We start from the raw sequence: 22,219 nt of genomic DNA on the forward strand, positions 1-22,219 counted from the left end.
AGATGGTCCTTCTCACTTCCTCTTCTTATTTCTCCAAACACCCTCCTGTGAACAAACGTGTCTACAAATCCGTATGTATTTCCCACCAGTAGATGATGCATCCTTAGATGATATAAGAACCATTTTATTATTTTCCTTAATTCAAGACTCCAGTCTATCAGTCTCATTGCAGTTCACATGAGTAAATATACTGTACCAGTCAAAAGTTTGGACACACCTACTCATTCAAGGGTTTAAAAAATATATATTCTACATTGTAGAATAATAGTGAAGACATAAATACTATGAAATAACACATATGGAATCATGTAGTAACCAAAAGAGTGTTATATTTTATATTTGAGGGATGTAGTGCTCCGGCAGCACTACACCCTTGCTCCAGTGGCACCTAGCCGACACCTCACCCGTGATGTAGAAACGAGAGACAAAGTCTTGCTGTTTTATAAAAATCTGAGAATCTGTTAAACAAATATATTTTATATTTGAGATTCTTCAAAGTAGCCACCCTTTGCCTTGATGACAGCTTTGCACACTCTTGGCATTCTGTCAACCAGCTTCATGAGGTAGTCACCTGGAAAGTGTTTCAATTAACAGGTGTTCCATGTTAAAAGTTAATTTGGGGAATTTCTTTCCTTCTTAATGCGTTTGAGCCAATCAGTTGTGTTGTGAGAAGGCAGGGGTGGTATACAGAGATAGCCCTACTTGGTTAAAGTCAATATTGTAAATACGAATTTGTTCTTAACTGACCTACCTAGTTAAATAAAGGTAAAAAAAGAGAGGGAGAGGCTGGCCTGAGAGAAGCTGGACTAAGGGCTTGTAGGCCTGTTGTAAGGCAGGTCCTCACCAGACATCACCAGCAACAACGTGACCTATGGGCACAAACCCACCATCGCTGGACCAGACAGGACTGGCAAAAAGTGCTCTTCACTGACGAGTCAGTTTTGTCTCACCAGGGGTGATGGTCGGATTCGCGTTTATCGTCGAAGGAATGAGTGTTACACCGAGGCCTGTACTCTGGAGCGGGATCGATTTGGAGGTGGAGGGTCCGTCATGGTCTGGGGTGGTGTGTCACAGCATCGGACTGAGCTTGTTGTCATTGCAGGCAATCTCAAAGCTGTGCGTAACAGGGAAGACATCCTCCTCCCTCATGTGGTACCCTTCATGCAGGCTCATCCTGACGTGACCCTCCAGCATGACAATGCCACCAGCCATACTGCTCATTCTGTGCGTGATTTCCTGCAAGACAGAAATGTCAATGTTCTGCCATGGCCAGTGAAGAGCCTGGATCTCAATCTCATTGAGCACGTCTGTGACCTGTTGGATCAAAGGGTGAGGGCTAGGGCCATTCCCCCCAGAAATGTCCGGAAACTTGCAGGTGCCTTGGTGGAAGAGCGGGGTAACATCTCACAGCAAGAACTGGCACATCTGGTGCAGTCAATGAGGAGGAGATGCACTGCAGTACTTAATACAGCTGGTGGCCACACCAGATACTGACTGTTACTTTTGATTTTGACCCCTCCTTTGTTCAGGGAAACATTATTCCATTTCTGGTAGTCACATGTCTGTGGAACTTGTTCATTTTATGTCTGTTGTTGAATCTTGTTATGTTCATGCAAATATTTACACGTTAAGATTGCTGAAAATAAACGCAGGTGACAGTGAGAGGACGTTTCTTTTTTTGCCGAGTTTATTATGGCAAGAACAGCTCAAATAAGCAAGGAGAAACGACGGTCAAATCAAATCAAATTCTATTAGTCACACGCGCCGAATACAACAGACCTTACAGTTTCAAAGAAATATGGATAAGAACAAGCCATAAAAGTAACAAGTAAATAAAGAGCAGCAGTAAAATAGCAATAGCGAGACTATATTCAGGGGGGTATCGATGCAGAGTCAATGTGTGGGGGCACCGGTTAGTTGAGGTAGTATGTACATGTAGGTAGAGTTATTAAAGTGACTGTGCATAGATGACAACAGAGAGTAGCAGTGGTGTAAAGAGGGGGCTGGGGTGGGCACTGAAAATAGTCTGGGTAGCCATTTGACGAGATGTTCAGGAGTCTTATGTCTTGGGGGTAGAAGCTGTTTAGAAGCCTCTTGGACCTAGACTTGGCACTCCGGTATAGCATGCCGTGCGGTAGCAGAGAGAACAGTCTATGACTAGGGTGGCTGGAGTCTTTGACATTTTTTAGGACCTTCCTCTGACACTGCCGGGTATAGAGGTCCTGGATGGCAGGAAGCTTGGCCCCAGTGATGTACTGGTCCATTCGCATTACCCTCTGTAGTGCCTTGTGGTCAGAGGCCGAGCAGTTGCCGTACCAGGCAGTGATGCAACGAGTCGGGATGCTCTCAATGGTGCAGCTGTAGAACCTTTTGAGGATCTGAGGACCCATGCCAAATATTTTCAGTCTCCTGAGGGGGAATAGGTTTTGTCCTGCCCTCTTCACAACTGTCTTGGTGTGCTTGGACCATGTTAGTTTGTTGGTGATGTGGAAACCAAGGAACTTGAAGCTCTCAACCTGCTCCACTGCAGCACCGATGATGAGAATGGGGGCGTGCTCGGTCCTCTTTTTCCTGTAGTCCACAATCATCTCCTTCATCTTGATCACGTTGAGGGAGAGGTTGTTGTCCTGGCACTACACAGCCAGGTCTCTGACTTCCTCCCTGTAGGTTGTCTCATCGTTGTCAGTGATCAGGCCTACCACTGTTGTGTCATCGGCAAATGTAATGATGGTGTTGGAGTCGTGCCTGACTGTGCAGTCATGAGTGAACAGGGAGTACAGGAGGGGACTGAGCACACACGCCTGAGGGGCCCTGGTGTTGAGGATCAGCATGGCGGATGTGTTGTTTCCTACCCTTACCACCTGGGGGCGGCCCGTCAGGAAGTCCAGGATCCAGTTGCAGAGGGAGGTGTTTAGTCCTAGGGTCCTTAGCTTATTGATGAGCTTTGAGGGCATTATGGTGTTGAACGCCGAGCTGTAGTCAATGAATAGCATTCTCACGTAGATGTTCCTTTTGTCCAGGTGGGAAAGGGCAGTGTGGAGTGCAATAGAGATTGCATCATCTCTGGATCTGTTGGGGCGGTATGCAAATTGGAGTGGGTCTAGAGTTTCTGGGATGATGGTGTTGATGTGAGCCATGACCAGCCTTTCAAAGCACTTCATGGCTACAGACGTGAGTGCTACGGGTCGGTAGTCGTTTAGGCAGGTTACCTTAGTGTTCTTGGGCACAGGGACTATGGTGGCCTGCTTAAAACAATTACAGACTTCAACAGGGAGAGGTTGAAAATGTCAGTGAAGACACTTGCCAGTTGGTCAGCGCATGCTCGCAGTACACGTCCTGGTAATCCGTCTGGCCCTGCGGCCTTGTGAATGTTGACCTGTTTAAAGGTCTTACTCACATTGGCTGTGGAGAGCGTGATCACACAGTCCTCCGGAACAGCTGGTGCTCTCATGCATGTTTCAGTGTTATTTGCCTCGAAGCGAGCATAGAAGTAGTTTAACTCGTCTAGTAGGCTTGTGTCACTGGGCAGCTCTCGGCTGTGCTTCCCTTTGTAGTCTGTAATGGTTTGCAAGCCCTGCCACATCCGACGAGCATCAGAGCCGGTGTAGTATGATTCAATCTTAGTCCTGTATTGACGCTTTGCCTGTTTGATGGTTCGTCGGAGGGCATAGCGGGAGGGCATAGTCCCGCTCCTTGAAAGCGGCAGCTCTAACCTTTAGCACAGTGCGGATGCTGCCTGTAATCCATGGCTTCTGTGGGGACGACGTCATCAATGCACTTATTGATGAAGCCAATGACTGATGTTGTGTACTCCTCAATGCCATCGGAGGAATCCCGGAACATATTCCAGTCTGTGCTAACAAAACAGTCCTGTAGCTTAGCATCTGCTTCCTCTGACAAACTTTTTATTGATCTAGTCACTGGTGCTTCCTGCTTAAATTGTTGCTTGTAAGCAGGAATCAGGAGGATAGAATTATGGTCAGATTTGCCAAATGGCGGGTGAGGGAGAGCTTTGTACATGTCATTGTGTGTGGAGTATAGGTGGTCCAGTGTTCTTTTTCCTCAGATTGCACATTTAACATGCTGATAGAAATTTGGTTAAACGGATTTAGGTTTCCCTGCATTAAAGTGTCCAGCTACTAGGAGCGTCGCCTCTGGGTGAGTGTTTTCTTGTTTGCTTATGGCGGAATACCTCTCATTCAATGTTGTCTTACTGCCAGCCTCTGACTGCGGTGGTATGTAAACAGTTACAAAGAATACAGATGAAAACTCTCTCGGTAGGTAGTGTGGTCTACAGCTTATCATGAGATACTCTACCTGTTACGTTCGTCGATGGAAGGACTGGACCAAGGTGCAGCGTGGTAGGAGTACATCTTTCTTTATTCAATGAACACCGAAACAAAACAAATACAAACGAAACGTAGCGTTCAGTAGGGATACACAGCACAGTACCAAAAACAAGATCCCACAAACTAAAGGTGGAAAAAAGGCTGCCTAAATATGATCCCCAGTCAGAGACAACGATAGACAGCTGACTCTGATTGGGAACCATACCCGGCCAACAAATAAATAGAAAACATAGATTGCCCCCCCCCTAGTCACACCCTGACCTAACCAAATAGAGAATAAAAGGGTCAGGGCGTGACACTACTTCTGGCGAGCAATAGCTCGAAACTCGAAACAAAAATACATAGACCGCCGCCCCTTGTCTTAACAGACGCCGCTGTTCTATCCTGCCGGTACATCGTATAACCAGCCAGCTGTATGTTGATGTTGTAGTCGTTCAGCCACGACTCCGTGAATCATAAGATGTTACAGTTTTTAATGTCCCGTTGGTAGTTTAATCTTCTGCGTAACTTATCGATTGTATTGTGCAAAGATTGCACGTTTGCTAGTAGAATGGAGGGAAGTGGGGGTTTATTCGATAGCCTATGAATTCTCAGAAGGCAGCCCGACCTTCGGCCTCTCTTTCTCCAACTCCTCTTCACGCAGATCACGGAGATCGGGGCTTGTTCCTGAGGAAGCAGTGTATCCTTCGCGTCAGGCTCGTCAGAGCCGTGAAAGGAAAAAAAGGATTCTGCTTGTCCGTGGTGAGTAATCTCAGTCCTGATGTGTAGAAGTTATTTTTGGTCATAAGAGACAGTAGCGGCAACATTATGTACAAAATAAGTAAAAAAATAAGTTACAAACAACGCAAATAAGAACAAAAAACACAATCGACTGGGGGCATGTAAAACGTCTGCCATCCTCTCCAGCGCCATCTTACTCTATCATTCATCTTACTCTATCCATCATTACCTTAAGTCATGAAGGTCAGTCAATACGGAAAATGTCATAAACATTGAACGTTTCTTTGTGCAGGCTGCAGCGGATAACTTCATTAGAGTTAACTGCGCCTCAGATTTCACTGTTCAGAGGAGAGTGCATGAATCAGGCCTTCACGGTCGCATTGCTGTAAATAAACCACTACTAAAGGACACCATTAATAAGAAGAGACTTGCTTCGGCGAAGAAACGTGAGCAATGGACATTAGGCCGGTCGAAATTTGTCCTTTGGTCTGCTAAGTCCAAATTTGAGATTTTTGGTTCCAACCGCCGTGTCTTTGTGAGACGCAGAGTAGGAAGGAGAGTGATGGAGTGCTGCATCAGATGACCTGGGCTCCACAATCACCCGACCTCAACCCAATTGAGATGGCTTGGGATGAGTTGGACCGCGGAGTGAAGGAAAAGTAGCCAACAAGTGCACAGCATATATGTGAACTCCTTCAAGACTGTTGGAAAAGCATTCCTCATGAAGCTGGTTGAGAAAATGCCAAGAGTGTGCAAATCATCGAAGATTTTGTTGTGGGGATACAGAATCAATTGACCATTTCTTTTGGAATTGCCCTCAGGTAGCTTGTTTCTGGTTCAGGTTGAGGAATGGCTGAAAATGCATAACACTGATCGAAAATTGACCCTAGAAATAGTACTGTTAGGAGATCTGGAGAGACCGGGGCAGTCAATTACTAATATACTAATACTCGAGAAACAGACGCCTCACAAGTCCTCAACTGGCAGCTTCATTAAATAGTATTCGCAAAACACCAGTCTCAACGTCAACATCGAAGAGGCGACTCCGGGATGATGGCCTTTTAGGCAGAGTTGCAAAGAAAAAGCCATATCTCAGACTGGCCAATAAAAATAAAAGATTAAGATGGGCAAAAGAACACAGACACTGGACAGAGGAACTCTGCCTAGAAGGCCAGCATCGTGGAGTCGCCTCTTCACTGTTGACGTTGAGACTGGTGTTTTGCGAGTACTATTTAATGAAGCTGCCAGTTGAGGACTTGTGACTTGCGTCTGTTTCTCAAACTAGATACTCTAATGTACTTATCCTCTTGCTCAGTTGTGCACCGGGGCCTCCCACTCCTCTTTCTATTCTGGTCTGAGCCAGTTTGCTCTGTTCTGTGAAGGGAGTAGTACACAGCATTGTACGAGATCTTCAGTTTCTTGGCAACTTCTCAAATGGAAGCGCCTTAATTTCTCAGAACAAGAATAGACTGATGAATTTCAGAAGAAAGTTATTTGTTTCTGGCCATTTTGAGCCTGTAATCGAACCCATAAATGCTGATGCTCCAGATACTCAACTAGTCTAAAGAAGGCCAGTTTTATTGCTTCTGTAATCAGAACAACAGTTTTCAAGTTAATTTTATTGGTTGTTGGTGCATTGGGGGGTTCTTGGGGGTGGGGAATGGAATGAATTGTTTTTTTAATTTTTTTATTTATTTGGGGGGACTGTGGGCGGGGTCTCGGATGGTTGAGGGGCAGCTATTGGGAAACTGTGGGGGGATCTTGGAGGGTTTTGGGCCTTATGGGAGATCTGTCGACATGCCCTTGAGTAGGGCATTGACCATGGATACTTCTGTGTGTCGCTCTGAATGGAAGTCTGCTGGATGGCTGGTGTGGTGTAGTTGTTGAGCGACTTCACTGCAAGTATATTGTATGTTTTGGATTCAATAAAAAAAAGCTGTCATCAAGGCAAAGAGTGACTACTTTAAAGAATCTAAAATCTAAAATATATTTTGATTTGTTTAACACTTTTTTTTGGTTACAACATGATTCAATTTTTGTTAATTCATAGTTTTGATGTTTTTACTACAAATAAAGAAAAACCTTTGAATAAGTAGTTGTGTCCAAACTTTTGACTGGTACTGTATGTATTTGTTTCTCCAAATGATATGACTACTAGAATACACTATTGAACAAAAGTACATTTAAAAAAGTTTGATTGGATACTGAGAGCCAATGGAACACAACGTCCCCTGCTGGGCAGGATGCAGCATGCCATCACCACTGACTTGGCTCATTTGCCTCTCATCATTACCACAGAAAGCAGGTCTGTCTATGAAATAAGGAGCAATTCTCATAAACCTACACTCTAATTCCTAGTTGTCATTGTCAGCTTTCTGAAAGAAATAACATTTCTTTAAAAAATGGTGACCATCTTCAGTGTTGCAGTGACAAACTGCACTTTCAGTTTGCTCACTAGAAAGCAGTTTAGGTGAACAAAACATGAGAAATTATCTCCCTAGCATTCTATGACCACACAATATAATGTTTTTTTGTCTGTTTTTCTCAAACTTTGTATGTATTTTGGGGTAATTCTTCAAAAACAAATTGTTATGTAGAATTCCCTTTTAAATATTACATCAACTTTTGGGAGCCAACCTGGATATAAGAAACATAATATCAAATCATACCAGGAACAATGCCACAACACAGATAGTGTTTTTTATGAGTTGTCCTCACAAACAGACTGTTTTACTTAGCAACTGTAGTTTACATATACAAACTAGGTGATGGGGGTAGAAAGGTTTTATACAAGACACACACAAGACAACCTGTCACGTTCATCGTAAGGATGGGACCAAAATGCAGCGGGAATGTGTGAACTCATCTTCTTATTTATTGAGAAGAAACCATGAACACAAAATAATAAACGAAGACGAAACCAGTCCCGTAAGGTACAAATGACTACACGGAGAAACAACTACCCACAAATCCCATGGACAAAACACCCCTATTAAATAGGACCTTCAATTAGAGGCAACGAGAAACAGCTGCCTCCAATTGAAGGTCAAACCAATAAACTAAGCATAGAAATAGACTAACTAGACACAGACATAGAAATGGACTAACATAGAACATTGCCCAACAAACCCTGAAACACACTAAACAAACACCCCCTGCCACCAAACAACAATAACAAACAACCCCTTTTACTGGTCAGGACGTGACACAACCGAAAGCATTTGCAGATATGAAGTTGCTAGTTTGGCAACATTGAAGTCATACCCCTGTGATCCATCTATCTCTTTACAGACACAAATTTGTGATGACACACTCTACAGCAGATCCCATTAATTTGCTCTGTACACAGAGGGAAATTTAGCATGACACAGTAGCACAAATCACGTAGCCCTGTCTTGTCCTGATAGTCTATCAACCTTAAAGGTTTACTTTCCTTTCAGAGACAAACTACTGGACACAAGAATAACCACATAGAAGAGGGATTTCTTGGGCTCTTATGATGATGATTTATGAGCTGACATCTCACCACCTTCATGGGTGTAGGTTGTCTCCCTAACCTTCTTTTCCGATGCTACAAACAGATATGGATTGGTTTTCGCATTGCAATGACTGCATAGACAGAAAGTGTTAAATATTAAGTACCAGTCCAAAGTTTGGACACACCTACTCATTCAAGGGTTTTTCTTTATTTTGTACTATTTTCTATATTGTAGAATAATAGTGAAGACATCAAAACTATTAAATAACACATATGTAATCATGTAGTAACCAAATAAGTGTTAAACATATCAAAATATATTTTATATTTTGAATTCTTCAAAGTAGCCACCCTTTGCCTTGATGGCAGCTTTGGACACTCTTGGCATTCTCTCAACCAGCTTCACTTGGAATACTTTTCCAACAGTCTTGAAGGAGTTCACACATATGCTGAGCACTTGTTGGCTGCTTTTCCTTCACTCTGCGGTCCAACTCATTCCAAACCGTCTCAATTGGGTTGAGGTTGGGTGATTGTGGAGGCTAGGTCATCTGATGCAGCACTCCATCACTCTCCTTCTTGGTTAAATAGCCCTTACACAGCCTGGAGGTGTGTTTTGGGTCATGGTCCTGTTGAAAAACAAATGATAGTCCCACTAAGCCCAAACCAGATGGGATGGCGTATCACTGCAGAATGCTGTGGTAGCCATGCTGATTAAGTGTGCCTTGAATTCTAAATAAATCACCAACAGCGTCACCAGCAAAGCACCCCCACACCATCACACCTCCTCCTCCTCCATGCTTCACTGTGGGAACCACATATGCAGAGATCATCAGTTCACCTACTCTGCGTCTCACAAAGACACAGCGGCTGGAACCAAAAATCTCAAATTTGGACTCATCAGACCAAAGGACAGATTTCCACCAGTCTAATATCCATTGCTCATGTTTCTTGGCCCAAGCAAGTCTCTTCTTATTATTGGTGTCCTTTAGTAGTGGTTTCTTTGCAGCAATTCGACCATGAAGGCCTGATTCACGCAGTCTAATCTGAACAGTTAATGTTGAGATGTGTCTGTTGAACTCTGTGAAGCATTTACTTGGGCTGCAATCTGAGGTGCAGTTATTCTAATGAAGTTCTCCTTTGCACCAGAGGTATCTCTGGGTCTTCCTTTCCTGTGGCGGTCCCCATGAGAGCCAGTTTCATCATAGCGCTTGACGGTTTTTGCAACTGCATTGGAAGAAACTTTCAAAGTTCTTGACATTTTCCGGATTGACTGACCTTCATGTCTTAAAGTAATGATGGACTGTCGTTTCTCTTTGCTTATTTGAGCTGTTCTTGCCATAATATGGACTTGGTCTTTTACCCAATAGGACTATCTTCTGTATACCCACCCTACCTTGTCACAACACAACTGATTGGCTCAAATGCATTAAGAAGGAAAGAAATTCCACAAATTAACTTTGAAAAAGGCACACCTGTTAATTGACATTTATTCCAGGTGATGACCTTATGAAGCTGGTCTAGAGAATGCCAAGAGTGTGCAAAGCTGTCTTCAAGGCAAAGGGTGGCTACATTGAAGAATCTCAAATCTAAAATATATTTGTTTAACAGATTCTCAGATTTTTATAAAACAGTAAGACTTTGTCTCTCATTTCTGCATCACGCGTGAGGTGTAGGCTAGGTGCCACTGGAGCAGGGGTGTAGTGCTGCCGGAGCACACCAGCACGTCGCTCCAGCACTTCTCACAATAGTACTCATTTTAAAGTTAGATCAAACCTGAATCAACGTCTTGGAAGATCACATCACATAATGATTCAAATGTATTCTACATAACAGAACCAAATATAATAGTCAGTGGTGTAAAGTACTGAAGTTTAGTACTACTTAAGTACTTGGGTATCTGTACTTTACTATTTATATTTTTGACAACTTTTACTCAACTGCATTCCTAAAGAAAATGATGTACTTTTTACTCCATACATTTTCCCTGACACCCAAAAGTACTTGATACATTTCGAATGCTTAGCAGGAGAGGAAAATAGTCAAATTCACGCACTTATCAAGAGAAACATCCATAGTCATCCCTACTGCCTCTGATCTGGTGGACTCACTAAACACAAACACTTAGTTTGTAAATGGTTGTCTTCGTGTTGGAGTGTGCCCCTCGCTATCCGTAAATTATTATTTTTTTTAAATGGTGCTGTTTAGTTTGCTTAATATAAGGAATGTGAAATGATTTATACTTTTACTTTTGATACATAAGAATATTTTAGCAATTACAGGTACTTTTGATACGTAAGTATATTGAAAACCAAATAATTTTTGACTTTTACTCAAGTAGTATTTTACTGGGTGACTTTCACTGTTACTTGAGTAATTTTCTATGAAGGTATCTTTACTTTTACTCAGTATTCCACCACTGATAATTGCATAGTATAACGTTGCGGGGGGGGGGGGGGGGGGGGTTGTTATATCATTTGATTTACACAACATGCCTACCACTTTGAAGATGCAAAATATTTTTTCTTGTGAAACGAACAAGAAATAAAACAGAAAACTTGAGCATGCATAACTATTCACCCCCCAATGTCAATACTTTGTAGAGCCACCTTTACAAAGAAATTACAGCTGCAAGTCTCTTGGGGTATGTCTCTATAAGCTTGACACATCTAGCCACTGGAATTTTTGCCCATTCTTCAAGGCAAAACTGCTCCAGCTCCTTTAAGTTGGATGGGTTCCGCTGGTGTACAGCAATTTTTAAGTCATACCACAGATTCTCAATTGGATTAAGGTCTGGGCTTTGACTAGGCCATTCCAAGACATTTAAATGTTTCCGCTTAAACCACTCAAGTGTTGCTTTAGCAGTATGCTTAGGATCATTGTCCTGCTGGAAGGAGAACCTCCGTCCCAGTCTCAAATCTCTGGAAGACTGAAACAGATTTCCCTCAAGAAATTCCCTGTATTTAGCACCATCCACCATTCCTTCAATTCTGACCAGTTTCCCAGTCCCTGCCGATGAAAAACATCCCCACAGCATGATGCTGCCATCACCATGTTGTTCTCGGGGTGATGAGAGGTGTTGGGATTGCACCAGACATAGCCTTTTCCTTGATGGCCAAAAGGCTACATTTTAGTCTCATCTGACCAGAGTACCTTCTTCCATATGTTTCCACATGCCTTTTGGCAAACACCAAACGTGTTTGCTTATTTTTTTCTTTAAGCAATGGCTTTTTTTCTGGCCACTCTTCCGTAAAGCCCAGCTCTGTGGAGTGTATGGCTTAAAGTGGTCCTATGGACAGATACTCCAATCTCCACTGTGGAGCTTTGCAGCTTCTTCAGGGTTATCTTTGGTCTCTTTGTTGCCTCTTTGATTAATGCCCTCCTTGCATTGTCCGTGAGTTTTGGTGGGCGGCCCTATCTTGGCAGGTTTGTTGTGGTGCCATATTCTTTCCATTTTTTAAATAATGGATTTAATGGTGCTCCTTGAGATGTTCAAAGTTTCAGATATGTTTTATAACCCAACCCTGATCTGTACTTCTCCACAACTTTGTCCCTGACCTGTTTGGAGAGCTCCTTGGTCTTCATAGTGCCGCTTGCTTGGTGGTGCCCCTTGCTTTGTGATGTTGCAGACTCTGGGGCCTTTCAGAACAGGTGCATATATACTGAGATCATGTGACAGATCATGTTACACTTAGATTACATACAGGTGGACTTTATTTAACTACTTATGTGACTTCTGAAGGTAATTGGTTGCACCAGATCTTATTTAGGGGCTTCATAGCAAAGGGGGTGAATACATATGCACGCACCACTTTTCCGTTTTTTATTTATTAGAATTTTTTGAAACAAGTAATTTTTTTCATTTCACTTCACCAATTTGGACTATTTTGTGTATGTCCATTACATGAAATCCAAATAAAAATCCATTTAAATGATTGTATTGAAACAAAACAGGAAAAACGCCAAGGGGGTGAATACTTTTGCAAGGCACTGTAGGTCCGGTGGGCCGGCAAGGTAGGTAGGTCTGGCCTGCCAGGTAGGTATGACTGGTCGGCCGGCCAGATAGTACGAGTCGCCGGCCAGACAGGAGCAGTTGGCCAGATGGGACCGGTTGGCCGGCCAAATAGGTCCTGCCGGGTAGATGGGACTGGTCAGCCTGCTTTCCAGATATGACCTGTCGGCCGGCCGGCCGGGCCAGATAGGACCAGTTTCAACTTCTTGTGTATTAGTCTGCTCATAGTGAACCACAAAGTCCAGCATTCATAGCGAATGTAGATACCGCCCGCTAGGTAGATGGGGCGTGCCCGAAAATTTGGTTCATGGAGTTGTTTACGTCAAACGACCAACACAAAGTAATCGCAGGACTTCTCTAGGCACATTTATTTTTTTACGTTTGTTTTCCCACTAACGTTTGTCATCATTCCATCTGGCTGTGCTAATTACAAACAAGTGCAATTTCCTTTTTTCTTTTTTTCAACCTACCAGAGATTTATGATGGCCTCAATGCATAACAGAATATGTTAACTTCTCTACTGACAATGTTGTGCCAAGCAAAGCAGTGAAATACAATGCAAATAATAAGCCATGGGTCACAAAATAAATCAAGGAGGCACTGAATAGGAAAAAGAAGGCTTTTGAAACTAGAAATAGGGATTAGTTAAGAATAGTTAAGAGTAGTACAGAAGGAGACCAAAGGGCTGATCAGGAAAGGCAAACATGAATACAAGCAAACAACACAAAAGTGGTACGGGATAAGAAGAAGATAACATTCTACAGCACCAGGGGGAAGGGACAGAGCCACAGAGTTTAACACATTTTTAAACCAGATTTGATAAGTATGATTTCTCAGCAGAGCAACAACATTTGGGGAGGCGCTGGACTCTTATCTGGGAAGCACTGAGTCCACGAGCATCTGGGAGGAACAAGTGGTGAAGCAGCTGAGGGACTGCACTGAAAGACTTTAGACCAGTGGCTAAGACATCACAAGTCATGAAAACCTTAGAATACCCTTATTAAGAGTCGAGGTGGCAGCCTATCTGGATCCTTTGTGATTTGCCTACCGCCCAAAAAACTGGTGTTGAAGATGCTCTGCTCTATCTTCTCCATAGAGTATATGAGCACCTGGAGAATCCCGGCTGTGTGGTGAGAACAAATCTTTTTAGACTTCTCCAGTGCTTTCAATACCATACAACCCCACCTGATGGCCCAAAAGCTAAAGGTCATTCATGTAGACCCACACACAATCAAATGGATTGTGAACTATCTGACCAATATACCACAGTTTTTAAGACTGAAGTAGGTAGTATCAGATTGGATATGTACAACCACGGGGGTGCTGCAGAGGATGGAACTGTCACCTTTTCTGTTTACCCTTTACATAAATGACTTCACACACACAACAATGAACTGAGCCACTTACATAAATGATCTGATGATGCTCATTACAGGGATACAAGTCCTTTGTGAAATGGTGTGAGGCCAATTACTTAGACCTGAATGTACTGAAGACCAAGGAGCTAGTGGTAGATTCTAGGAAAAACAAAGATGTTTTAATCCCATTTCTATTAATGGTGAAGAGATTGGCAGTGTTGGCTCTAAGTACTTGGGTGTAATAGTGGACAACAAACTGAACTGGAATGAGAATTCTCAGTGTCAACAAAAAAAAACAATCCAGACTGTACTTTTAAAAGAAGCTTAGATCTTTTAATGTATGTGACAAAATGCTTTGTATGTTCTATAGCAGTGTCGTGGCGAGTGTAGTGGCCTATGCCATTGTGTGCTGGAAAGAGAATTTAGCTAAGGAGGACATAAACAAGCTCAACAAAATCATTAAGAAAGCCAGTGCTACAATTGGATGTAGACTGGAATCAATGCAGGACATGATCATAAAAAGGCTGCAAGTAAAAACACATATGATCATGGATAATGACACACACATACTCCACAGCACTTTAATAATGCAACACAGGAGCATTTTCAGTAGCAGGTTCATCCTGCCCCTTTTGTTCCACAGAGAGGTTTACCCACAGCTATGGGGCTTTTTAATTAGTGTAATTGATTAACTGTTTTATAAGTCCTATTGGAAAATGTAGTTGCCTGTTTTCCCCCCAGAGTAGGATAGAAAACAGAACTGGAATCAGACTATTATTTTAGGGATACTATGGTGCATATGCCCTTGTGTCTTAATATGATGTTTTTTATCATGTGTTGGTCATTGTTGCGTGTCCTGTAATTGTAAGTTGTCACAAAAATTACCACCAGGGACACTTGAAGTCTATATTAAATGAATCATTCTTTATTATCAGCAAGCTGGAGAGGTTCCAACAAACTCAATGCACCAAGTAATTTACAACTGTCCTGGCAGTCCCGTTAGTTCTCTTATATACTGCTTACACAGACAAGTTATATTTGCATGATTTAGCTAATTCATTATTCATAATTAATTCATCGTTAACATTTGGTTCATGCATGTGACCAACCAATACCTCACAAGGCTTCTTCTTTACTAGCTGAGACCTTAAAACTGAGACACCCCTTTCGGATCTTAAAACAATGTTCTGGGCGTACTGCCAAATTGCATTATACTGATAGTGAGGATTCCTCCCAGGCACGATCAATCAGTCACTTGCATGAACCCAGTCAAATTGGTTATTAGAAAAGCACAAATATGATATTTTCCTTCACAAAGTCATTGATGATGCATGCTGTGATAAAACAATTTCCCAAATTGGGATTCATATTTAATACTCTACTCTCTAGCTAAAGTAAGCTATCTAACGTTAGCAAATAAGAGTAACTCAATCTGGTAGCCATCTATTCCACCCTTGTCTGGAAAACACTGTTACTAAAAATATATTTTTTTGATATAGCTAACTCACTCTCGGTGTGTTGGCCATAATGAGGAATGTGTATAAATTGTCTATGGTTGGTTAGTTGGTTCTCAGCTGGCTAACAATATTGCTGCCAATTTGGTGACTCTACCAGCAAGCTGACAATATTGAAATGTCCATGTTAGGTGTGCAAAGCTAGCCAGTCTAATAGAAATCAATACAATTCATGGGGTGAATAAACTGTGTATTGTTGTTGTAAGTGGTACATAATCCGATTCCACCAGCATGTGTTCCCAACCCCAAGGTCTGCACAAGGTGAAGGTAAATTTGCTAAAATATTTACGAGCTGACGGCTAAAATAGCTCTATTTACAGTAAGCATGGCATAAACATGATTTGGACCACAGAGAACCTTCCAGACCATGTAATCAATTTTGGTCTACCCCTTTTCTCTTCATAAAACTCAGGTTATCTGGAATCCTTCCACAGGCCTTGCTGAAAAATACCCCAGTATGAGGGGACACACCTTGTGGTTATAGAGCACAACAAGATTGTTGGACAAAAACCAGCAAGGGACAGTGAAAGGTATAAAATCAAGACAACAGTAATGACACAACCACCTCATTCTTCTCTCTGCAGATTCTCAAAACACAATATAAAGACACGTCTACAAAATTCCCCTGCTACTATTGACGAGAATTATCTGTCAAAGTCAATGGGCTGGGGGAGGTTTACAGATAGGTCTTTGAGATGAGGAAAGGGGGTTGTGTTTAGAGACAGTAGATATATTGTTGTGAATGAAAACGATTGAAAGGTACCATTTCTCCTCAATCTCCCATACACAGCAATACATACTGTGTAGGAACTGCCCTCCTAAGACTTCACACCTTTTGCAGCCCCCCCCAGATGTTGACTGATCTTTCTTTTCAAAAGCAGCTCCCAATGTTCCACATTGTCCCTAAATAAATACACTAGTCTGTCTCTAAACACTTAGATCCCAATCGGTTGACACCTTTATCAAAAAAAAGTGTAAAATGGTAACACCACAACCATGTGATTTTTGGTATCCATTACTGGGAGTTACAGGATAGGTACTGTTGGTGTAGCACAGAGAACTTTCGACCAACCTTAGCTTGGCGATGCTGTCTGCGTCCTCGATTCGTAGAAACAGGAGTCTCATAAAATGTCTGTGTCCAGCTGCAGGGGGTCATTTTTTATTTAGAAATTTGCTACATGAAGTAATTCAACAATGTTTACTCCGCCATCTTGTCTATTTCAAGTCTCCTCTCATTGATTGAGACAGGTGTCTGTCATCATGACATGCAGCACTTTGGGGTGGACACTCGATCAATGAGAGAAGACTTGAAATAGATAAGATGGCGGGGTACACTGTTGGATTACTTCATGGAGCAAAAAAGTATTTATTTTATTAATGGAGCATTTTCTAAATTCAAAACGGTGCTACACCAAACAGTACTTATCCTGTAACTCCGAGTAATGGATACCAAAAATCTTTGGATAAATCACATTATCTGGTGTAATAATCTGTAGCGAAGAGAACTAGTGATTAGCAGGTGATGGAGAGGTGGTCATGATGAAATTGCCATTCCAAAGAAACATACAGTAAGTTCAGGGAACACTTGTACAGCAGTGGGAGGAGTTGTCATGATCAAACTGCCGTTCGGCTCCTCTTGAGTCATCTTCTGCTTGAAATCCAGCATAATGTCCAATCCATCGAGAGGGATACAGTTCACAGGATACAGTTTTGCTACAATGACACACGCAGGCAAAGGAATTATGTTTTTGTTATGGTATATATATATATATATATATATGTATATATGTATATATGTCAGTGGGATAATTGATTTTTCAGGTTTGGTTAGCAGTCCTACGTTTATTGATGCTGCTAGCTTGAGTGTGGGTGGCTGCTTGATTTGACAGTGGTCTGCACGAACCATTTTGCTTGAAAAGACCTTGACATCTGAGTCCACAGGCCTTGTTATCCAAATGGAATACATTTGAGTTGTTTTTACAGTTTAATGGTACATGCATTCAAACTCTAAATTCGTTAGTGCAGCCGTACATTTTCACTTGGAATAGTTAATGATAGTTTCATTTTTATTTTGATAAAATAGGAATTTACACAGCAAATAAAATGAAGACCTACAGATCTCTGGAAGCACACAAATGATTTACAAGTGAAGCTTCTGACTGCACTTTCTTCACGACCCAGGTCAAACCATCCTGGAGGGTTACTGAGGAGCCTCAGTTAAAAATGATGTGAAGATAATAGCTGCTCACTGTGACTGGATGAAAAAACAACATCCACTACCGATAACATTCTAAGACTTTCAGAGGACTTCAAGAAAAATAACTTACCCTGGCCATTTTCTTTGATATAGAAAAAGCATTTGATAAGATGTTGCACAATGGGTTGTGCTATCGGCTTGCAGATTCAAATCTTAAACTACCACTCTCCATCAGAAACATAATCACAAGCTTCCTCCATAACCGCACAATTAAAGTGAAGGTCTCTACAGCAAAATCACCACCATTTACCCCTGAAGCAGGTGTCCCACAGGGGGCAGTCCTAAGCCCACTACTTTTTCTACTGTACATATCAGACATTTATTACCCCCCCACCCACCATTGGTCAGGTCTCACAGTTTGCCGATGACCTTTGCTACTGGTCCAGCTCCAAATGTCCTTAACTTTCTGCAAAGAAACTCCAGCAGTCTGTTGAAGAGATCGAGACGTGGTCTAACGTGGCGCGTAAAGCTGAATCCACAAAATACTCAATGTGTCCTCTTTACAAGAAGCACCAGCAACAAAAAAACTGATCTCAAGCTTTACGGCGAAATAATAAAAGAGGGAAAATAAGCAAAATTCCTTGGAGTCACCTTTCAGAAGAACATGCATTGGACAACACACATAGCGAACATCAAGAGAGAGGGACGAAAAGATTCAACCACTTAAAAACGCTGTGTGGAAGAAAATACGGAGCTTCACCTAAGACAGTGCTGAAAAGTTTTACAAAGTCAGTTACATCCGATCTCTCTTTGAATACGCCCTACCAGCCTGGATAACAGCTTCACCACAGCAGATGAATCAGCTACAGATAATCCAAAATATAGAAATAAAAATGGCCTACAGACTACGAAGATACATCAGTAATAATTACACCCACAGCATATCTGGACTCACATCAATCAACAATAGACAGTTAATCATTGGTCAAAAGTTAATCAACAGAGCCATCCATAGTCTATCATTGAAGGAAGCTGTAGGACAGGCCAAATGGACCACAGACACACCCATGTCCATAATGTTGAAACTGACCTAAACATATCCCCCTATTCACAACATAATCATGCAAGACTGACTTTAATCCCGCATCATGGTTCTTTTTTACAAAAGTAATACAAAATAAAAGTATAAAAAAAATATATACAAAAATAAACAAAAAAATTGTGCGCACACGCATGTATGTACGTATGTGGATTCATTCTTTTACCCCACCCCCTTCCCTTTCCCCTCATAGTTGTGAGCTTTTACTTTAATACGTTTGGTTTTAAATTAAATCAAATAATGTCGGGCAAGGAAAATAGTTGAATATTTTACTTCTGTTATAATAAGTATTTTAAATCTACTTAGACTCGATGGATGCCTCGATTGACCGTACCCTCCTTCCTTGCTCCTGGCCTGCCTTGCCTTTTCCACTCATCCATTTGTTTTTATGGACAGAAAAGAACAGAAGCTCTGAGCTGCCCGATCAGGCCCATTGTCTATATTGTCGTGCATGCAGGTCAAGCACAAACAGTAACTACATACCTTTTAAAGTGCACTTAAATTCATAAAATATTAAAAGCTGACTTCATGTTGGGGGGTCAATTACATTTCAATTCCAAAAATGTACTTCCTGAAAGAGCAGTACTTTTTTTATCATTGAAATCTGGATTGGTGTAAATTAAATTAAATTGGCCCCATAACTGACTGCCTTCATTTATTCTTTAGACTAGACAAAAGCTGTTCACATAATTGTTGCCGTCCTCTTCAAGTTCAAAGCCTCTGTCTGCCTGGGTTACACAAGCGTAGCATGTACCAGTATCGCCTGTGTATAGAACAAGGTATCTACCAAAACAGTAGAACCAGCGATGATTAAAGACATTGAATTCTACAGTGACATTTTTTTTTAAATGAGGAAGAGGTAGGGAAAGGAGACCCATCCCCAAAGCTTCAACTTCACAGGAAAAGCAGCTGCTTCAGATGCTCTCAGCAACAAAGAAATGTCCCATTGGCCTCAGTACATTCAAGGACCATACTGACCTTTTCACCCCCAAACCCTGGTTCAATAATCTCCAAGTTGTTACAGATGAGCAAGTTTCTCAGGTGGAGAAAGAAACAAAAGATCAGGCTGCTTGTAAGGCTTGGCACCATCATAGAGCAGGATGGATCACAAGCTCCTCTGCACACAGGGTTACTCACACATCACTGGAAGAACCATCCCAAGCACTTATTAAAGACATCTACAAAAGTCAATCAATCAAGACAACCAACTCCAAAGGCCATGCATTCTATGGGGCAAGGACCATGAGGTGGAAGTACAAATATACTTTAGCCCCAGTGGCAAACTGTCATTTAGGCCAGGTGGGGCAGAGGTTGAGCCCCACTTTTTTGTCGTTGCCTGTTTTGTATGTTATTTTGGGATTAATACGTGTCACATATCAGTTTCAAATAGTGTAAAAAAAATACATCTTTGAGTTAATAAAATCGCATACAAACTTGCTCTCTTTTTTGCTTTCTTGAGTACGGTAGCTCCAAAATGCAGATGTTTCCGTTTAGCTCAGTGCTTTCTGTGGTGGTGGGCCAGCCAGCGGAAAATACGGAGCGTAGGGGTTGGTAATGTTCTCTAGTTGCGCTGTGATTGGCTCAGTGTTCTGTCACTCATGGGGACACTACGTCACCGCAAAATCTACGGGGATAGCTCGAAAATTCAAGCCCCTAGGGTGCTGCCATAGAGTTACATTAGAAGTGCCCAGCCAAGAAGGCTCAAGTTCATTGGGCACAAATAAAATTACCTCAAATCACATCATATCTACAGTAGCTTTGATTGGACTGATCAACATCATACTTTCAAAATCTTAGCTCGCAAGCTAGCAGTCATCATCATGAATCAAGTCAACAATCTACTGGCAAATCATTTTCAATCCAAGTCATATGAAGAGAAATTATAAAGAGAAATTATAGATAAAATGTATCGGTGCTCATCGGCCATAAATATTACACAACAACTTGCAAATTCAACAATGAGTGGTTTGGAAGGAATTAGTGGCTAACTTCAAGCATTGCAAAGCAATCACTAGCCTGCTATTCAGTGGAGTGGATGTGTGGTCCCAGTCTGGGTTTAAGGGTCTCTTCTCCAAGCTTAAAAGGATAAGCATTCAACATTGGCCATGCTGTTAATCCAGCATGACTTCTGCCGCTTTCAAGACAACTGGGAACTTGGAAAAAAATGAGCTCCAACTGGGAAAATATGTCATCCATCTAGGAATTCCAAGTTGTGAACTCGGGCCTCTTTCTAGCGTCATGATTCAACCTTGTCTTTTTTTCGAGTTCCCAGTTGTCTTGCTGACATACAGGTATTTATCAAAGCTGCACACGCATGTACAATTTTATAAAATGTGGCCACCTCCCTGTTTTCCATTTCGTTCCCCAGAGTCTTCACAAACTGAAGAGGAAGAGGCCCATCAAGAATATGGAACCGACCATTCAAGACGCCGATCACCCGCTCTATAACAAAATGCACATTCATATTTTCATTGTATTATTTTGGTTTGTGAAATACACTACATGGCCAAAAATATGTGGGCACCTGCTCATCAAACATCTCATTCCATAATCATGGGCATTAATATGGAGTTGGTCCATCCTTTGCTTCTATAATGGGCTCCCGAGTGGCGCAGCGCTCTAAGGCACTGCATCTCAGTGCTAGAGGCATCCAGGCTGTATCACAACAGGCCGTGATTGGGAGTCCAATAGGGCGGTGCACAATTGGCCCAGCGTCGTCCGGGTTTGGCCGGTGTAGGCCGTCATTGTAAATAAGAATTTATTTTTAAATGACTTGCCTGGTTAAATAAAGGTTAAAAATAAATAAAAAACAATCCTTTCAAAAATTTGTAAAACTACAGACTCCACTCTTCTGGGAAGGTTTTCCACTAGATGTTGGAACATTGTTGCGGGGACTTGCTTCCATTCAGCGACAAGAGCATTAGTGAGGTCGGGCACTGATGTTGGGCAATTAGGCCTGGCTTGCAGTCGGCGTTCCAATTCATCCCAAAGGTGTTCGATGGGGTTGTGGTCAGGGCTCTGTGCAGGCCAATCAAGTTCTTCCACACTGATCATGACAAACCATTTCTGTATGGACCTCGCTTTGTGCATGGGGGCATTGTCATGGTGAAACAGTAAAGGGCATTCCCCAAACTGTTGCTACAAATTTGGAAGCACAGAATCGTCTAGAATATTATTGTATGCTGCAGCGTTAAACTTTCCCTTCACTGGAACTAAGGGGCCTAGCCCGAACCATGGAAAACAGCCCCAGACTATTATTCCTCCTCCAACAAACTTTACAGTTGGCATTATGCATTGGGGCAGGTAGCGTTCTCCTGGCATCCACCAAACCCAGAGGGGTGTGAATACTTTCTTAAGGTAATGTATGTATAGTTTATAGTTATAGTTATCGTCCTTGGTGTGGATGGCCCTTAACTTCAAAACCTCTAATAGACAAAACGGCTAAAGTATAAAATTATAAACTGAGTTATGAAGATTGATACAGCTGGACTCACC

The sequence above is a fragment of the Salmo salar genome, chromosome 24 (genome assembly GCF_965601325.2).
Source record: "Salmo salar chromosome 24, fSalSal1, whole genome shotgun sequence".
Lineage (NCBI taxonomy): Eukaryota > Metazoa > Chordata > Actinopteri > Salmoniformes > Salmonidae > Salmo > Salmo salar.